Source organism: Pelodiscus sinensis, chromosome 1 (assembly GCF_049634645.1).
Source record: "Pelodiscus sinensis isolate JC-2024 chromosome 1, ASM4963464v1, whole genome shotgun sequence".
Taxonomy (NCBI): Eukaryota; Metazoa; Chordata; order Testudines; family Trionychidae; genus Pelodiscus; species Pelodiscus sinensis.
This window is the reverse complement of record NC_134711.1, coordinates 205563458-205581125: the sequence shown is the minus strand read 5'-3', so window position 1 is coordinate 205581125 and position 17668 is coordinate 205563458. Positions and strand designations below refer to the sequence as shown.

General features: G+C 42.0%; 1 protein-coding gene across 3 annotated transcripts in view; it reads right to left on the bottom strand.

Moving 5' to 3' along the window:
* Positions 1-580: 580 nt before the first annotated feature.
* Positions 581-17668, bottom strand: part of APOO (apolipoprotein O) — a 92743-nt gene continuing 75655 nt past the window's right edge. For 2 of the 3 annotated variants that reach the window (XM_075913300.1, XM_075913302.1), the window contains exon 9: positions 17136-17481. The gene's annotated coding sequence lies outside the window, so the exon portion shown is untranslated. Of the gene's footprint in view, positions 591-17135; positions 17482-17668 lie in introns of those variants that run through there. The other variant, XM_075913301.1, reaches the window with a different exon arrangement.

Sequence of the window (17668 nt, the reverse complement as noted above, 5' to 3'; positions counted from 1 at the left end):
AACCAATTTAAACACAAGAACAGGTGCTGGGTCTATTTAAAACTAGCTGCTGTCCTTTTTAAAGAAGCTGCTTGAAAGATACCAAAACTTGAAAAAATTGTAACTATGCACTGGACAACTGCCCAAAGACTGCTCGTCTGCTACTGGAACTGTTCGGTAGTAAAACGGATTTAGAATGTGGGAGAACTTGTCATTATGAAACTAGCTGAACTTTACACTGAATAGACTGGCAGAAGGAAGTGATAAAGAAACTTCTGACTGTAGAGTAGGCCTTCTGTGTAAGTTGTGTTGGGACAGAAATCGTCTCACTATACTGTAGCTCATATTGTTGTAGCTAGATAGTTCTAACGTCATTCTTGAGGGGGGAAGACTAAGTCAAAATAAACATAACTTTTTAGTGATTTCCTTTTATCAAAAATTTAAAAAGGTGTTTGCATGTCAATTAATACTCCAGCACTTGAGTCTGAGAAGTTCCTTCTTATACTACATTCCAATTTAATACTTGTTTGGAACTACAGTAGCTAAATCCTTTAAACTAGGGATAGAATATTTCTGAACCCTTATTTGAAAACCTTGGGATCCTAAATCTTTCATCACGTGTTTATCAAATTGGGAATAAATGGATGTTAACAAGACCCAATAATTTTAAACAGTCTTGACAAAAACAAGCTTCTGTCCTCTACCTTGGTCAGTTTTCATATCCTTGATAGTTGTGTCACTCTCACTAATTATGTAATCCATAATATTTTGTTACATTTCTTAAGAGGGGAAAAAGTACTTCTCCCCATTTTTCTTAGAAAATATTGGTAGTTAAAATTAAGTTTTTAAATTTAAAATTCAGGTGCATGTGTAGAATTTCCCTAATTCACGTAGCCTATTTTAGTCATGGCACATTTGCACATGCACTCTAGCCAGTGAAGTATTTTGGTCTAATTTATCAGGTTGCAAACAAGGCTAGCTGTGCATAGAACATAAATCTGGGAAATAATTGAAAAATGTCAGCCTACAGAGTTTTTTAGCATTAACTATCTTTCACTGGTTACTAGAGCACTGCTTCTGCATCTTCATTGTGACATTTGTGAGAAGTAAAATAAAATTTTATTTGCATGACATGAACTGAAGCAGAGATCTTTGTGCAGGTCTTGCAAAATAATCTCATTACATCGTATAACTAACAGATTGATCTTTGCATAGACATTCACTTCATAAACTATATGCAGTAAATAAATGTGCATGACCAGGTTCCCTGGATTGCCACAATGAGAATGCCATGCTCACATTAGATTGCAAGAAAAAGGCAAACTGGTAGTTTATTCCATAATTAGATTCACCAAGCCAGCAACAAAAGAGCTATTAATTTGGTTAATAAGAAGCCAAACAAGTCCCCTTTAGTCAATTCAGCCCTTCCTTCCCAGCTGGATAGCCAAGTGTAATATAATGAGGGATTACTGATTCACCATACGTGAAGTTCACCAATCCAGAGGTCACTGAGTCTCACATCGTACATAAGAATCATGCTGATAGCAGTCCTGTTAGGACTAAAACTAAAGAAAAATTTAAAAAACAACACAGTCTAGTCTGCACAGGGGAGGTAAATTCTGCACAGAGGAGCCCTGCACCCAAACAGAACTCGGCTGACTCAGTTGATCTCCATGAGAGCTCACTGGAGGAATATGTTTTAGTTAACCAGCCAAACCATTTGCAACATGCGCACAGCACCTCTTGTGACAGAGAGTAGGGAAAAGTCGAATTCTACTACCAGCTGATAAAGAGGAACTGAGGACTACTGGAATGGGTGACTTATGTCTGACCTCAGTCTGGAATGTAGGAATTTGGCCTGGTCTATGTTGCAGAGTAAGTCAACATAAGGTAGCTTATGTCAACCTAATTACATCAGTATCTACACTGTAGCCTTGCTGCTGCAGTGCCCGACCACACCTTCACAAGAGGCGCAGGGCTTATGTCGATGCATTTAGGACAATGGTTCCCAACCTTTCGGGGCTGATTTAGGGCAATGCAGTGTCTATGTAGACACCGTGTTACTTACATCTGCAGTTAGCTGCCTTTCTTGTCAATGTCACCCAGGACTGGGTGTGGGGAAGGCTCCTGCTGCCCAGCTTCTCGCAGGGAGCTCTGCTGGCACTTGGCCTCCTGGATCCCCGCACTAAGCCTGGCTATTGCCAAGGTTCCCCATTCCCACTCTTGCCCAGACTTCTCACTCTCAGCAGGGAGCCTAGCAGCTGCCCAGGTTACCTGCTCCAAGCCCTGCTCCCACCTCCAATGGCTCCTTTTAAGTCAGTGCAACCATTCCTGTCATGCTCCACCAGCGGAAGAAGGGCAGCGCAGACAAAAACCACAGAAATGACTGAGATGGCTGGATGTCGACTTCAGTCAACTTAAATTTATAGTGTAGACGTGCCATCAGTTTCACGTGCACATTCCTTAATTCCATGAGAAATGGCTGGCTGGGCACACACAACCAGCTATGGGCTCTGTGGAAGGAATGGTGTGAAGAAACAGCACATTTAAAACCCAAATTAAATCGGGAATAATTGAGATAAATAGAGACATCCAAGATATTTTGCTACCCCTCACTTTATTATTTGTACTTCTGTGAGATTGTACTAGTCATAGCTCAGTAGATCGGCACACACCAGATAATGATGTAATTGTTTAAGAACAAGAGTTACTTGTTGCTGAAAATTAATGGACACAACTGGCAGAGGAAGGCGGCCATATGTGCCACATTCAAAGAAATTACATTGATAGTATGCCAGTTCTCAACAAAAATAGCTATGAACTGGGAACTGTAAGGAAAGATTATAGCATATACTGCTCCTCTCATTACAAGAAGCGAACCCTTTTTATTTAACTGCATATATTTGAAAGATGGCAGACTATCAACAAGGCAGATAGAAATGAAATCCATAGTCTCACGCAGTGGGTAGAGCCAAGTGACAACAAAGTGAGGCCCAGGTTGAAGTAGTCCAGTCAAAATCTTTCTGCTAAGCAAATATTCAGGATTTACAAATATATTAGAATTAAATCCTGCTGCTACTATAGCACTGGGGCACTACTGGAATGGTCAAGTAGGTGGCCTATTCAATTTAGCACTAGAAAGGGCTCAGATGAAAAGTGGCAGAGGATGGAGTACTTCTGGAACGGATTTGGAATAAACAGTTTAATATTCAGGTATCCAGATATTACTTGAATAAGAGGCCTCCCATATCCAAATATTATTAGCACAAGTCTAGCCGGAAGACAGAATGTAACCCGTATAAAATTCTCTCTCACTAACTCAGATTCATTTCAACTGAGTTTTTGTAACTATAATTTAATTCTAATAGTGGAACCTATTTTTTCAAGTTGGATCATTTTGATGATTTTCAAACTTAACGGTTAGTAATTGTATTCTATGTTCTGCAGCCAGGGTCTGTAGCCCAGCCTGTAAGAGAATCACATACTGGATCGGACGCAGGTGTAACACACACTGGCCACACTGAGCAATACTGGATTTCGCTGAATGCTTCTTTCCAGAAGTGGAATTTGACACTGATTTTCATCATCAGTGGTTTCATTCGTGAACAAGTGTTCAGGATCATGACCTCACAAGTGGAGTAATACAATATGAAAGAATAAAAACTAACAAAACAGTTTCAATAACACTCTGTACGTGACATAAAACAACCCAAACTAACCACAGGATGATGTAATGTCCAGGCATGTGTTTGGGCTGACATGCATAGCTCATTTGGGTCTTCTCCATCTTCATCAGTAACATGACTGTTGCAAACTTATGCCAATAAAACTTTTATACCACCATGACATATAGAATGTGTTACATATGAACTAGTGGTAAGTGTGTAAGAAGTGTGATTCTGCTGTTGCTAGGCAAATCCTACTGATTTCAAAAAGAAATACAGTTTCACAGTCAGGCACATGCAAGGCAACTGGTACATTGCTGCCCCACCAGCTCAGAAATGTCTATTCAATTCAGATGATGCCATGGACTTAAGTATTTTATTCACAATATTGTACTGTTGACATAAGTAACCGTATTATTGTAGATTTAAATAAAAGCTCATTGTAACTCCTTGTAAAGAATGATGTACCTCTATATACTGCATATTGTAAGTATAAGATGAACCTCCCAAACCAGGACTCTCTGGTCCAAGCAACATCTGTGGTCTGGCAGAACCATGGACCAAAGGGCCCCGGAAGAGGTGGAAGCAAGAACATAACATAAGAACATAAGAACGGCTGTACTGGGTCAGACCAAAGGTCCATCTAGCCCAGTATCCTGTCTGCCGACAGTGGCCAACACTAGGTACCCCAAAGAGGGTGGACTGAAGACAATGATCAAGCAATTTGTCTCCTGCCATCCCTCTCCAGCCTCTGAGCAACACAGGGGCTGAGGAGCCCCGGCTGGGCGAGGCGGCATCTGGGGAGCCTCTGCCTTGGCCAGGGAACCCCCAGCATCAATGGGGCCAACTGCCATTTAGGGAGCTTCTGCCATGGCCAGGGAACCCCCAGCATCAACGGGGCCAGGTAGCATTTAGGGAGCCTCCACCCTGGCCAGGGAATCCCCAGCATTAGTAGAGCCAGGTGACTGGGGAGTCCTGGCCCCAGCTGGGGAACCCTTGGCTGCAGCAGGCCCCAGCCAGGAATCCCAGCAAACCCTGGTGGCAGTGGGGCCGGTGTCCGGGGCAGTCTCTGGTGGGGAACCCTGGCTGAAGCAGGACTGGAGGATGCAGGTGGCTGGAATCCCTAGCAGCAGCAGGGTGGCCCTAGCAGCGGCACAGTGAGGTTGGGCAGCCCTGGCTGGGGAACCCCCTGCCGGTGACTGTGTGGCCCCGGCTGGCAACCCTGGGAACACCAGTGGCCGCGGGGCCAGCAGTGGCCAACCGGTCCCTGCTGGGAACCCCAGAAGACCCTGGGGCAGCGGGCGGGCACCAGGATGGGGAGAAGTGCTGGGCCATTGTTAGGGGGGCCAGTGGCAAGGCAGGGAGGCCCAAGGAAAGGAGCCTGGGAATGGGCAGCCAGCAAGGGAGCACTGGCCCAGGGAGAGCCAATCAGTACTAGCCAATTCCACTAAATAATATATTTAGTATGTCCCATTTCAAAGCCATGCAGATACAGACAGACATTTTCTTTTCCAAGTGCAAACAGATGGACATCATACCAAATGGAGTGAAGGTGAAAAATCCATTTCACTCAGTATACTACACAAACTATGGCAAGAGATTGCGCCACACACACTCAAAGAAATTGCAGAACCACCATCCTGTGCAGAAAACAGAAGATCAAGAATGAGCTCTCTTAACTGGCGACTCCCATAAAAAAAACTCCCATAAAAAACAAACCCTCTACGTGGTTGGACTTTACAAAACAAGACAAGCCATTTACAAGACACACTTTGCTTCTCTACAGAGGTAAAAGGACATTAAACTATCTAAACTACATGTCACAAGGGGCCACGACAATGGAACTTGTAACTTACCCACCAATATTGTTAATTTACCCAGCTACACACTTAGCCCGGCAGAAGAGTCTGCCCTATCTTGGGGACATGATACAGCTCTGCAGTGACTTGGAAGCCTACTTTCGCCATCTCTGACTCAGGAAATATTTCCACCATGCCAAGGAATAGCACACTAACCCACAGAAGCCACCCTCCCAACACTACAAGAAGAAGGATGCTGAATGGACTTTTCCTTATGGTTGAAACAACAGATTGGACTTCAACACAGAATGCTCTGCCAACATGCAGAAGCTGAAGTTGTGGACAAGCAGCATGACTTGCTCCACAACCTCAGCTGTGCAGCATGCAACACCATCCACAGCCTCAGAAACAACTCTGACAAAATTAAAGAGCTGACAAAGGAGGTGCTGTAGTCATCATGAACAGGTCGCATTATGAATGGGAGGCCGCTAAGCAACTCTCCAACACTGCGTTTTACAGGCCACTATCCTCTGATCCCACGTAGGAGTACCAAAGGAAGTACACCATCTACTCAAGAAACTCCCTGAAGAAGCACAGGAACAAATCTACACAGAATACCCCTGGTTGGGGCTCTAGGGGAGTGTCTATCTGCTACCCAAGATCCATAAATCTGGAAATCCTGGATGCCCCATCATTTCAGACATAAGCACCCTTACAGTCTGGCTACATGGACTCTCTCATCAGGCCCTACGTTACCATCACTCCTAGCTATCTTTGAGACACCATTGACATCCTGAGGAAACTACAGAGCATCACAAATCTTCCCGAAAACATCATCCTGGCCACCATGGATGCAGAAGCTCTTTACATCAACACTCCACATAAAGATGGACTACAAGCTGTCAGGAACTATATCTCTGATGCTGTCATGGCACAGCTGGTGGCTGAGCTTTGTGATTTTTTCTCATCCACAGCCATTTCAGACGTGGGGATGATTTCTACCTTCAAGTCAGCAACAGTGCTATGCGTACCTGCATGGCCCCACAATAAAACATTTTTATGGCTGACATAGAACAATGCTTCCTCAGCTCTCATCTCCAAGTGCCCCTCCTCTACTTGTGCTACACTGATTACATCTACATCATGTGGCCCCCCCAGGCCCTTGAAGAATTCCACCAATATTTCACCAGTTTCCACCTCATGACCAACCTAGCCTGGACCATCCCACACAAGAGATCCACTTCCTGAACGCTACTGTACAAATAAGTGATGGTCACATAAACAGCACCCTATACCAGAAACTTACTGACCTTGCCTATATGCCTTCAGCTTTCATTCAAACATATCACATTATCCATTGTCTAATCCCTCAGACAGAGGCAAACACCTACACAGTCTCTATCTTACCCACATATTGTTCAAACTACAATATCCACCCAGAGAAGTAAAGAAACTGATTGACACAGACAGGCAGGTACCCAGAAGTCACCTACTGCAGGACAGACCCATCAAAGAAAGCAACAGAACACCATTGGCCATTACATACAACTCATCAGCTAAACCCTGTCCAACTCATCATCAACCATCTACAACCTAACCTGCAAAACGATCCTTCACTCTCACAGACCTTGGAAGACAGGGCAGCCCTCACTTACACACAGTCCCCCAACCTGAAGCAAATACTCACTGCCAACTACACACCACACAACAGAAATATTAACCCAGGAACCAATCCCTGCAAGAAGCCCTGTTGCCAACTCTGCCTGCACATGTACCTTACTGACACCATCACAACTTAGTGACACCTAACACACTATCATGGGCTAGTTCACCTGCACATCTACTAATGCGGATATAAAGCAGATATGTACAAATTTCTAGATACAAAATTTGTATCTTCATCTGCCTCCATATCTGCAAAAATGAGCCATAGATTTCTGCATCCATATCCACAGATGTGAATACGCGTGGATAAAAAGCGAATAGCCGCACATTTGCAGGGCTCTATAGATCTGTTCCTTCTTGCCCTATTACTGAACGGGTTTGTTCGCAATCTTTACTCATTGAGTCAGTCTTAATGTGAACAGTATGTCCTGGCAATTCTGAGTTCAACAGGAAGTCCTTTCCCTTGCTGTGGCTGACACAAAAATTATTATGCAACTCAGCTGTAATCTTCAAACATACATCCTGCAAATCATCCTTAAAGAGATGCTTTGGTAATCCAGGCTGGAATTATCATATTAACAAAATATGGCTTGGTATGTGTACTTTAGTATTCAGTAACATGGATTAGTTTTTGTTTGTTTTATTTTCTGTTTTGTTTCACTAGTTAGACTATAAAGAGAATAAAGTCAGTGGGGTTACATGAACATAAGTGAGAGAGAACTGGTCCTACAACCCAGTCTGCATTACTTCTTTGTTGTTGTTTTTTTGGTCTATGATGATAAAAAGATTTCTTAAAACAGATCAAATTGTTTCCAGAGAATAAACCAGCTCTTTCTGGGGGCATTAAAAAACACATTCAGTTTTCTAATGGATCTTAAAGCGGCATATCATTTTAAGAGGTTTTGCCAAGAAAGGGGGAGAGAGAAAGGAAGAATTCCCTCTATTTCCAAGCAATAGAATGTTCAAGATAAATGAAGTTCAAAGGAGCATTTTAACAAAGTAAAAGATAGATCAAGTTCTCACATTCATTACAAATCTCTCTCTCTCTCTCGCACACACAAACACACACACACACACACACACACACACACACACACACACACACACACACGATAAGCATGGAGGAGAATTGCCACCTTCTTACAGAAAAAATATCCATCTGGGAAGAAGAGAAAAACTCCATTCGGTTTCCCTCCCAAACTGCTGTCTCAGAGGGGCAGGGTTTGCTTTCCCACCACAAACAAGTCTTCCTACTCACTATTTTAAAAAAAGAAAAAAACATCTCCACATCCACCACTGGAAGCAACAGGGCTTTACATTCAGCGACCCTAAACTTTTGCAGTGTCTCTTGCCAAAGTTGCCATTTTCTCCAGCTCAGTGACAGCACAGCCTGAAAGAGGGGTGCATGGAGTAAGTACTGCTTCAGCAGGTATTAATTTTTAGCAGATTTACAAGGGGCTGCCTGAAAGGCAGGGTACATTCTCCTTTCTTCTCCCATTCCCTACAACTTCTGCAAGACCTGGAAAGACTGTAGCCATAGATGCAACTGCACTATCCCCTCCACACATAGCTTCTGGGGAATGATCCCTTCTACTATAATATTCAAAGCTGCTAAGCATCAGGATAGGTTGCTAGAGTGTGATGAGTCACCTGTTTTCTTAAAAACTGCAGTCCCTAAAAAATGCACAATCTTCAGCTTCAAAGGAAGTCTGTGACTGCCTACGACTGTGCTGTTGAGCAGGGGGATGGGGAAGAGAAGTCAGAGGTAGGTAGTAGACCTCAGTCAGGAAAACGGTAAAAATCACAAAACATAAATAATGGGCACTAAACTTAAAGTTAGCCATTTTTGTTCTCTCTTCACAGTCCTCTCTTCTTTCATCTTCCACTCACTCTACAAATTTTCATTTGTTTTCCCTTAGTGTATTCATTTCTTCCTGGTGCCTTATTTTTTCTCATTTATTTCATTTGTGAAGCACTCCAACCTGTCCTCTTTTTCTGAGTCTGATAAAGCACAAGGAGCTTGGCTGTTACCTCCTTCAGCTGGACACTTACTGCGTGTACTTTCTAGCCAAAGTTCAGAGGAAATGTCTGGAAGATACAACTTTTTGGCCTCTTTCCCTGAAGGATTACATGGCTACAGGAACACACTGGAAACCAGAACAGATGGATTCTATTTATGGTGTTACCACCGACTGTCTGCATGACCTCGGGCAAGCTGCCTAATCTCATGCTGGTTCTTCACTGCCCTGATGAGGACCCTACTACTTGTAAGCACGCCAGCATCTGGGCATGTCACCACATCTCATGTAGGAACGTCCCATTGGAACGTCACGAGGGCTGTCCAGTCGGGGACCAGATTAAAAATGTGCATTGCCTGTACCCAGAGGGAAAAATTTTACCCCCCAAGTTTAAGCTTCAGTCCTCTCTGGAAATCTTATCAGGAAACTCAGAGTAACACCATTCATCTAGGAGCACCGGCTAAAATCTGAGGAGACAACTTAGAAAAAGATAGTACATCTCACATGCATAATGACATCCAGGAGTGTGTACTTCACGCTGATTGACTTATATTAGCAAAAGTAGGTAAATTTAAAATAAAACCTAGGGGGGGAAAAGGACTAACTAAATAGTCCAACAGCAATAGATTGATAGTAGGGATACCCACAACTGCAACTTCACACCCTCAAACATCTTCCCGAAACAGATCTCATTTACGCGAGGTGTGTAAGTTTTCACCTCGCCTAGGGAAGTGCCACCAGGCATTGGGGTACCACTGTACTTTCTGACCCACTAGCCTGGGCTCCCTCTCACGCTGTGCTGCTGTGACAAGCTGCAGACATGCTCCTGGTCTCACATTTCCACCAGCATACACACAGGGAGGGACACACCCACCTGCAGTTATGTGCAGACTCTCTCCCTCAACAGCAGCAAGACAAAAGCCAAGGTAAATCTTACCTCCCCAGACATGCAGCCCCTTTGGAGCATAAGCACCAAATTATACCATCTTGCACTGCACAGTCCAAGCTCATAGAGTCCTCCCACTCGCCAGTGTGGAGAAGAATATGCAATATTCTTTGCCTCTTGAATTACATTTTCCACATACTTTACTCCAAACTCACTGGCTTAAATTCAAATAAAATGCATTTATGAACTACAAAAGATAGATTTTAAGTAGTCGTGTTAGCAAACAAATCAAAGCAGACTACCTACTAAATAACAAAAACACAAACTAAGCTTAACATACTGGAAAGCATTTGACTCAAGAATCTCTCCCCCGATAGATGATATAAGCAGGCTGCATGCTCTTATGGCACAAGCTACACTTGCTTTGCAGCATGGAGTCTCCATGTGTTTCATAAACAGGCTAGAAATCCCTCTAGCCTGGGTCCAGCCCTTTTCCCAGTTCAGTCTTTGTTCCTGAGGTGTTTCCAGGAGTCTTCTTGTGTGGGGAGTGGAAAACAAGAGATGTCGTTACTCCCTATCTAACACATATTTAGCATATAGTGGGAACCCATTGTTTCAGTATTTGGTTCTCAGATCAGTTTGTGGAAAAACACAGACATCCTAAGATGGAGTCCAGAATCATAAGATCTGGTCACATGTCCTTATAGAGTCATAACAGTGTTTTCAGGAAATCTCACCAATGGGGATAAGGTTCTCCTGAGGCCTATTGTTTTCCCTAATGGCTCATCGCCCTCAGTTGGCCCTTCCCAACCAGCTATCTAGGCTGAAAGCATCTTGTCTAGTGGACATTACTCAAGTGTAATTACATTTGAAGTCCAGACATAGTACCAGTATATATAACTTCAGATACAAAAATGATACATACATACAAACAGGATAATCATATTAAGTGAATTGTACCTTTTCCAATGAATCTCACATTGCATCTATCTTATACAAAATACACCATGATTATGTCATAATAATATAATCATTGTGAAGAAGATAGGGTGCAGTGCCACAAGGGGACATGAGGACATGTGTAGGGGAGGAATCAGGGGGAAGATGAGAGGAGCTAAGAATGAGGGAAAAGGAAGTCAGGTGGATACAGGAGAGAGTTCGAGGACAAACGGGAAACCCAGACAGAAGCTAAACAGGAAAAAATGGAAACAGAGCAAGCTTATGCAATAGAGGAAATGAATAATCAAATAAAACAATAACATGTCTTTATTTGGGGTTTTAACTGCCTTTAGAAGGTATGGGCTAAGTCCTTCCATTCCTTTGGGAAGTTCCCATCTTACTTTCCCACACTTCTGGGCTGCCTCATCTCAGCTGTTTATTAGCCTGGCTTTTTGGTTCATTCAGGTGTATCTTGTGGCTGTTCCCAGCCTCTTTACGGTAGGTTACTTTCTAAAAGGAGCATTCATTATTGTGGAAACTAGAACCAAAACTAGGGCTCTAGAAAGAAAGTTCTGGGAGTAGCTTTGGTTTTCCACTTACTGTTTCAAATCAAAATAACTGTAATTATAAACATGCCACCCTGTTCCTAAAATGCCACAAAAAACAGACAGGGGCCTATCCACAAATGGTAAATCCTACAGAATTACTATTAACAGGGCTAGTTTACACTTCCCTAGCTAAGAGAAGTGTGAATACATGAATGCTAATAAAGCACTTAATATCTTGCATGAAATGTGTTCTAGAAGTACAAAGTATGATTAATGCAGGAGACTGGAGTTTTATATAAGATCTCTTCATATTTTTATTACATCCTTAGCTTGCTCAACAGAGAACTAAAATAATTGCTCTAAAGAGAGATTATACTGATCTCACTCCTGGAAGGCCAATATGCAGTCTCTATATGTTTTTAGCTGGTTATGTCCCTCTGGGGTCTCATATTTTAAATTTCTATATATATTTGTATTGTGGTTTTTTTTTTTTTGTAAGCCACCTTGAATATTTTAACTAGAAAGGCAGGGTAAAAATATTTAAATAAATAAATAAAACATCCGTAAGGCCTTATGTCCTTATGGAGGCTGAATGCTGTACAAGAGCTATTCAATTACTAGGCAGCAAAAGACTGTGTATGATTTGGCTCTAGCTCCTTTTGAACTTGGTTGGCAAAGAGATGGATGATAGCCAAGCAGCCACATGTTGTTACTTAATTGAGTCAGTCCCAGTTGACCTCTTGTTATTGCTAGGTGCAAACTAAGAGGACAGGAGGAGAGACAAGGTACCACGCACCATTTTATCAGTAACCTAACAACAAACTACAGACACCGAAGTAAGCCATTTGTTACAGTTAATACCACAACGCGTTTCCTCAGTAACTATTCAAGTTATCTGTCTTCTTCATTTTTCTTTTAGAGTGCACACAACACTGTTGAGCCACATGGCTGTCTGAACTTGATAGCAGGGAGTACATTATGAGCAGGGCATTCCTGCCACAGACATTCGTGACTCATTTAAGGTGCATGGAGCTAGTCACTTCTTTAGCAGGATATGGAAAGTATGTCACGTCTGGTATGTGATGGTACACATGCTGCTGTATTGTTTTCACTAGCCAGTTTTAGTTGACACCATTTGCAAACAATCAATATTAAAAACACTGCCAAATTCAGCCTGGACACTTAGCAGGTACAATTCCCCATGAACTCAAGGAAGAATCTTGTGCACTGTGTGTTAAGTTACAACTCTTTGTACACATCAGTGAAGCCCAAGCATGATGTTTTGAACCAAGTTTACTTTTCTGACTCATGCTATAAACTGGAAAGTACAGCTTGCACATAGCTATGCTGCATGAAGAAGGAAATGCTCCGAGAGTGGCTTTGTTATAAAGGGAAGTGAGGCTGCAAGTTGCTAAATTTACATAAATCAATTTGTAAACTCAACCCCTCCCCCAAAAGGAAACTATTTTCTTGCCTTCTGATTAAATAAAGCTAGCAAGCTTTTTTATAGCATTTAACTTTAAAACAAATTAAAACCAAAACAGTTGGAAAGGGAAAGGACTTCTCCATTGCAACTTACATCTTTCATACCACCCTTTGACTAGCTCACAAGAGTTACCCCCCTAAGTTTGCTGCTCCATCACCTACCTTCTGAAAGAAAAAGCTTTCTTTCTCTTCTCCACCCACCTTATACTGCTAGTTAACACAAAGGAGGGTTTTCTACAATCCTCCAAACCCTAGCCATCTTTTTTGGAACATCTTCCCTGTGAATGGACTGAATATAGATATGGATGGTGTTATATTAACAAGCCTATATCTGGTGTACAAGTCTTAGTGTCTGTGCCAAGAGACAGTGGCAGGTGTGGGTAATTATCTCTGAAAGGTAGGGAGATAAATTCTTTGCAGAAGCAGATGTTGAGCTCTAGCATTGAATGAAGATATTTCAAGTTAATAGGTCTGGATGCACATTTCTGGCAATTCACCTTAATTGTTATCAGCGTGACAGCGCATAACAACAAAGCCACCATGGCAAGCCCACAGAGATATTGAAAGTTTAAGTTGCTGTACAAACACAAGGGCTAAATGTTCAAATCTTATTAACTTCAATCTAGATCATCCCTATTGTATAGAAGTACCCCACAAAAGTTATCCTCATAAGTTTCTGCTATACACAGGTGTGTTTGTCTATCTGTCTTCCCTCCAATGGAAAAATGGAGTTGCATCCACAACACTGATATCTCAAAATCTGCAGCAGCTCCAGTTTTGTTCCTTGTCACTGCAGTTCCTTCACTGCTGCAAGCAAAGCTACATTTTTAAGTTAGGTACCTGCATCTTGCAGCCATTCCTTCTGTTATTTTTGCAGCCTTTTATTAGTTACATCCAGAAAGTGACATTTGAACCACAATAATCTTTATGTTTTTAACAGTTCAGTTTTTGTCGGTAATATATACCACATTAATCTTTATGGTATCTAAGCATCTATGTTCTAGTGCTAAACTTCATTTCCTGTCCTTCTCAATAAACAGAGTAAGCCAAGGCAATACACATTTATTTTACCTTGAGACAACCAGACTGGTAAGGCAGCTTGTGTGACTTTGACTATAAAATAGTCTAAACAAAGATCTGGAATGGCTAATTATAGATGGAGCCAACCAGTCACAAATCAAGCATCTTTGACAAGTCAGACTAATGGCCAACTATCACAAGTTGTTAGGAGCAATAGCTTTAACCCTCCACAACCTACACACCTGAACAACACTGGACACAAAACAGTTGTTAATTTACAGAAACAAATCAGAATATGGGAGATGAAGGAAAATACGTTCTGACAACATTGTTTCAAGCCTCTTTGGGATTTGGGCACTATACAAAAATCTTAGTTATAGATTCTTCAAGCCATAGTATTCTTAAAATACTCATTCAAAATGTCTGAATCACCTGGATGTTGTTTTACAATAATGTAATAATACACAGAGTATTCGTTTTACATTCTGCATCAAGAACAAAGGTCTTATAAACTGTATGCCTACCAGTACTGAACAAGGTTTATGCACCTACATCTGTGTTTCTAATTAACTGAATGGGAACAAAGGTTATGTCTAGACTATGGGGTTTTTCCGGGATACCTCTGATATCCCAGAAAAACCCCACCGTGTCCAGGGAGCATGTTTGCTCTTCCGTTTTTTTTCATGGAAGAGCAAACGTGCTTTTTTGGGGAGCCCTGTATATCGCATTCCATGAGGGATAAGGGCTCTGCCGAACAGGGGCAGATGAGGATTTTGCGGGGCCCAGGGCAGCACAATTTTGCAGGGCCCCCCCTTTGACACGTCGCATGCGCAGTGGCACCATGACACATGCGCGGGACTTCTTGAAGCGCGGGGCCCGGGGCGGCTGCCCCGCTCGCCCTGCTCTATATCCGCCCCTGCTGCCGAAAGAGAAGGCTTTTCTGCCATTTGGCCCCATCTAGACTGGGCCAAATGGTGGAAAAGCCTCTTCTGGAAAAGCAATCGGAAAAAGCTACGTGAATTGAGTAGCTAGTCTAGACATGGCCAAATTGTTTTCTCCGGGAGAAAAACTAGACAATACAAGATGTTATTCTCCTGAAAAAGAGAAGCAGCAGTTTGTGTTTGTACTGGACTGAAGTGCACCACAACAAATCAGGGAGTGTATAATATACTTATGAGATGGAAGAGGGAGTACATTGAGGGTTTGTCAACATTTGAAATGCACCGGGGCACTGCTACAGCACTGCACTTACGCTGTTGCAGCTCTTCAGTCTGACACTCCCCATACCAACAGAAGTGCTCCCACTGCCGTACATAATCTGCCTCCCTGAGAGGCAATAGCTACTTTGGTGAAAGAATTCTTCAGTTGACCAAGTGCTATCCACACAAGGGTTAGGCCAGTCTAACTATGCTGCTCAGGAGCATCGCTTTTTCATATATCTGAGCAATGTAGCTGAGTTGGCCTGTGTGGTTCTTTTAAAATATGCTAACATTAGAAACATGACCTCAAGACTTTATAGCCTGATAAAACAAAAGATTGCTGTGTAGTTTTCATGCTAAAAAAGGGGTTCTGCTTCCCTCAGGGAATTGACAAAACCAGCCAATCCAGCATAAATTGCTCAAACGTGCGAAACATTTCTCTTTTAAATAATTCTGCTGACCTAGATAACCACACACACTTGGGATGAGTTGTAGCAGTGGCCCTGGTTAAAATCTCCCCACAGGCTAACATCTGGATTGCAAAATTTGGGTTTTTTCATTGTCTATGGAATACATGCAGCAAGGACATTTGTCAGACAGGGTATGTCTACACTGCACAGTTTTTTTTGGAAAAACTTCACATCCACACTGCAATTGTATTCTTAAAAAAAAAAAAAAATCGAAAGAATGGAAGGGGATTTCCAACATTGGTAAACTTTCTACGAGGAAGAAGCCTTTTTCCGAAAGAGCTATTTTGGAAAAAGGCGTGTCTGAATGGGGAAGAGGGAGTTCTTTCGAAAGAGGAAAAAGCACAGGTGCCCTGGAGGCCATTCCATCCATAGTAATCACAGCTTAAATGCAAGATGGCATCCACACTGAATGGACGCTATCTTTCAAAAAAGCAGATCACTTTTTCGATGTGCTTTTCTGTGTAGGCGCTCTCTTTCGGAAGAAGTTTTTTCAGAAGATCTCTTCCAGAAAAGCTTCTTCCAAAAGAAGCCTTCAGTCTAGACATAGCCATAGAAACTGAATATTTTTTGATCCAATCTGATTTAAGTCATGCCTAAAAAGACATTGGTATGTTACATATACTCATCTAGGGTTAATTTGCAAGATTTTAAGTTTCACTAACAAAGTCTAGATGGTGAGCTACCGGCATTTTATCAAATCTTCAGAGAATCCCTCACTCTGAAAGTGATTCGTGTATGTGGCAGCAAATAATGAAAAGGGTATCAACTGTGCACAGAACCATTTAAAAATCTTGCATATTCGTTTGCATTTCCTTTATTCCACAGCTCTCTTCTCCGCCTGGCTGAGAATAAGGAAACAATCACAGGTTATGCTATGGCTGGTTCCCACCAACACAACATTCCAATCCTCACTGAGCTGTGCATTCAAGCAAAGAGAGAACAAATATAAACAACTCATTCCCATCCATCTACTAGAAAGCAACTCACAGATGCTCCATTATATACCTCCCACTGGCACAGATGAGGCAGAAGATTTGTATAAAAATGGGGGAAGACTCAGACAAAACAGAGGGTCGTTGTAATTGTGTTCATTGGTAATCTGTTAACCAGTGTTCAGCAGTGTTACACTACTGACATGCTACTTAGGCTTTTTTCCCTGTTTAAAGAAATAAACATTGTTAACTGGCCATAAGACTCTACAAGGAATCCTGTGGCACCTTAAAGACTAACAAGTTTATTAGGGTATAAGCTTTCATGGGTTGCAGATCACCATGAATGCTTATGCCTTAATCAAATAGTTAGTCTTTCAGGTGCCACTGGACTCCTTGTTGTTTTTGCTGACACAGACTAACACAGTTACCCCTCTGAAACACGAGACTCTAATTACTTCCCTTCAGAAACTGAAAATATCAGATATTAAGTTCATTCAAAGTATGTGAGAAAAGGACAACAGCAAAACAAATTTATGTAATTTGATTTTTAATTATGTATATAAATAGAAACAAGAGATTGAGGAGTTTTGAGGCTTCCTGCTCGTTGGGTTGATCCTCCAGTAGAATCTTCATGGGCAGACCATTAAACCTCTGTGGATGCTGTTGTAGGACGAAGGCCTAAAAGTTTCCAGCTGACAGATTCTAGGCAAGGTCCATTCACTGAGAATCCATACCAGATAATGTCAGTTTCTCCTGAAGCACAACGCAGGTTAACTAAACTTGTAATCAAAACAAATTCTTCAGTCACCTTCCTCGCTCTCTCGCTCTCTCTTTATATATATGTATACAGAGAAATGTTGATCTCGCTTAAATCTTCTACGCACCAAAAAAGGGTCCAAAAAAGGGGAGGAAATAAAATTAGTATCACAGACTTATTTTTTTCCACTGCTGAATTGCTATAAAACACACTTAATTTGGTTTACAATTTAATCAATAATTGCTCAAAGCACATAGCGATAAATCTTTGTACTAATCATTGTAGTATACTGATTTACTTATTTGT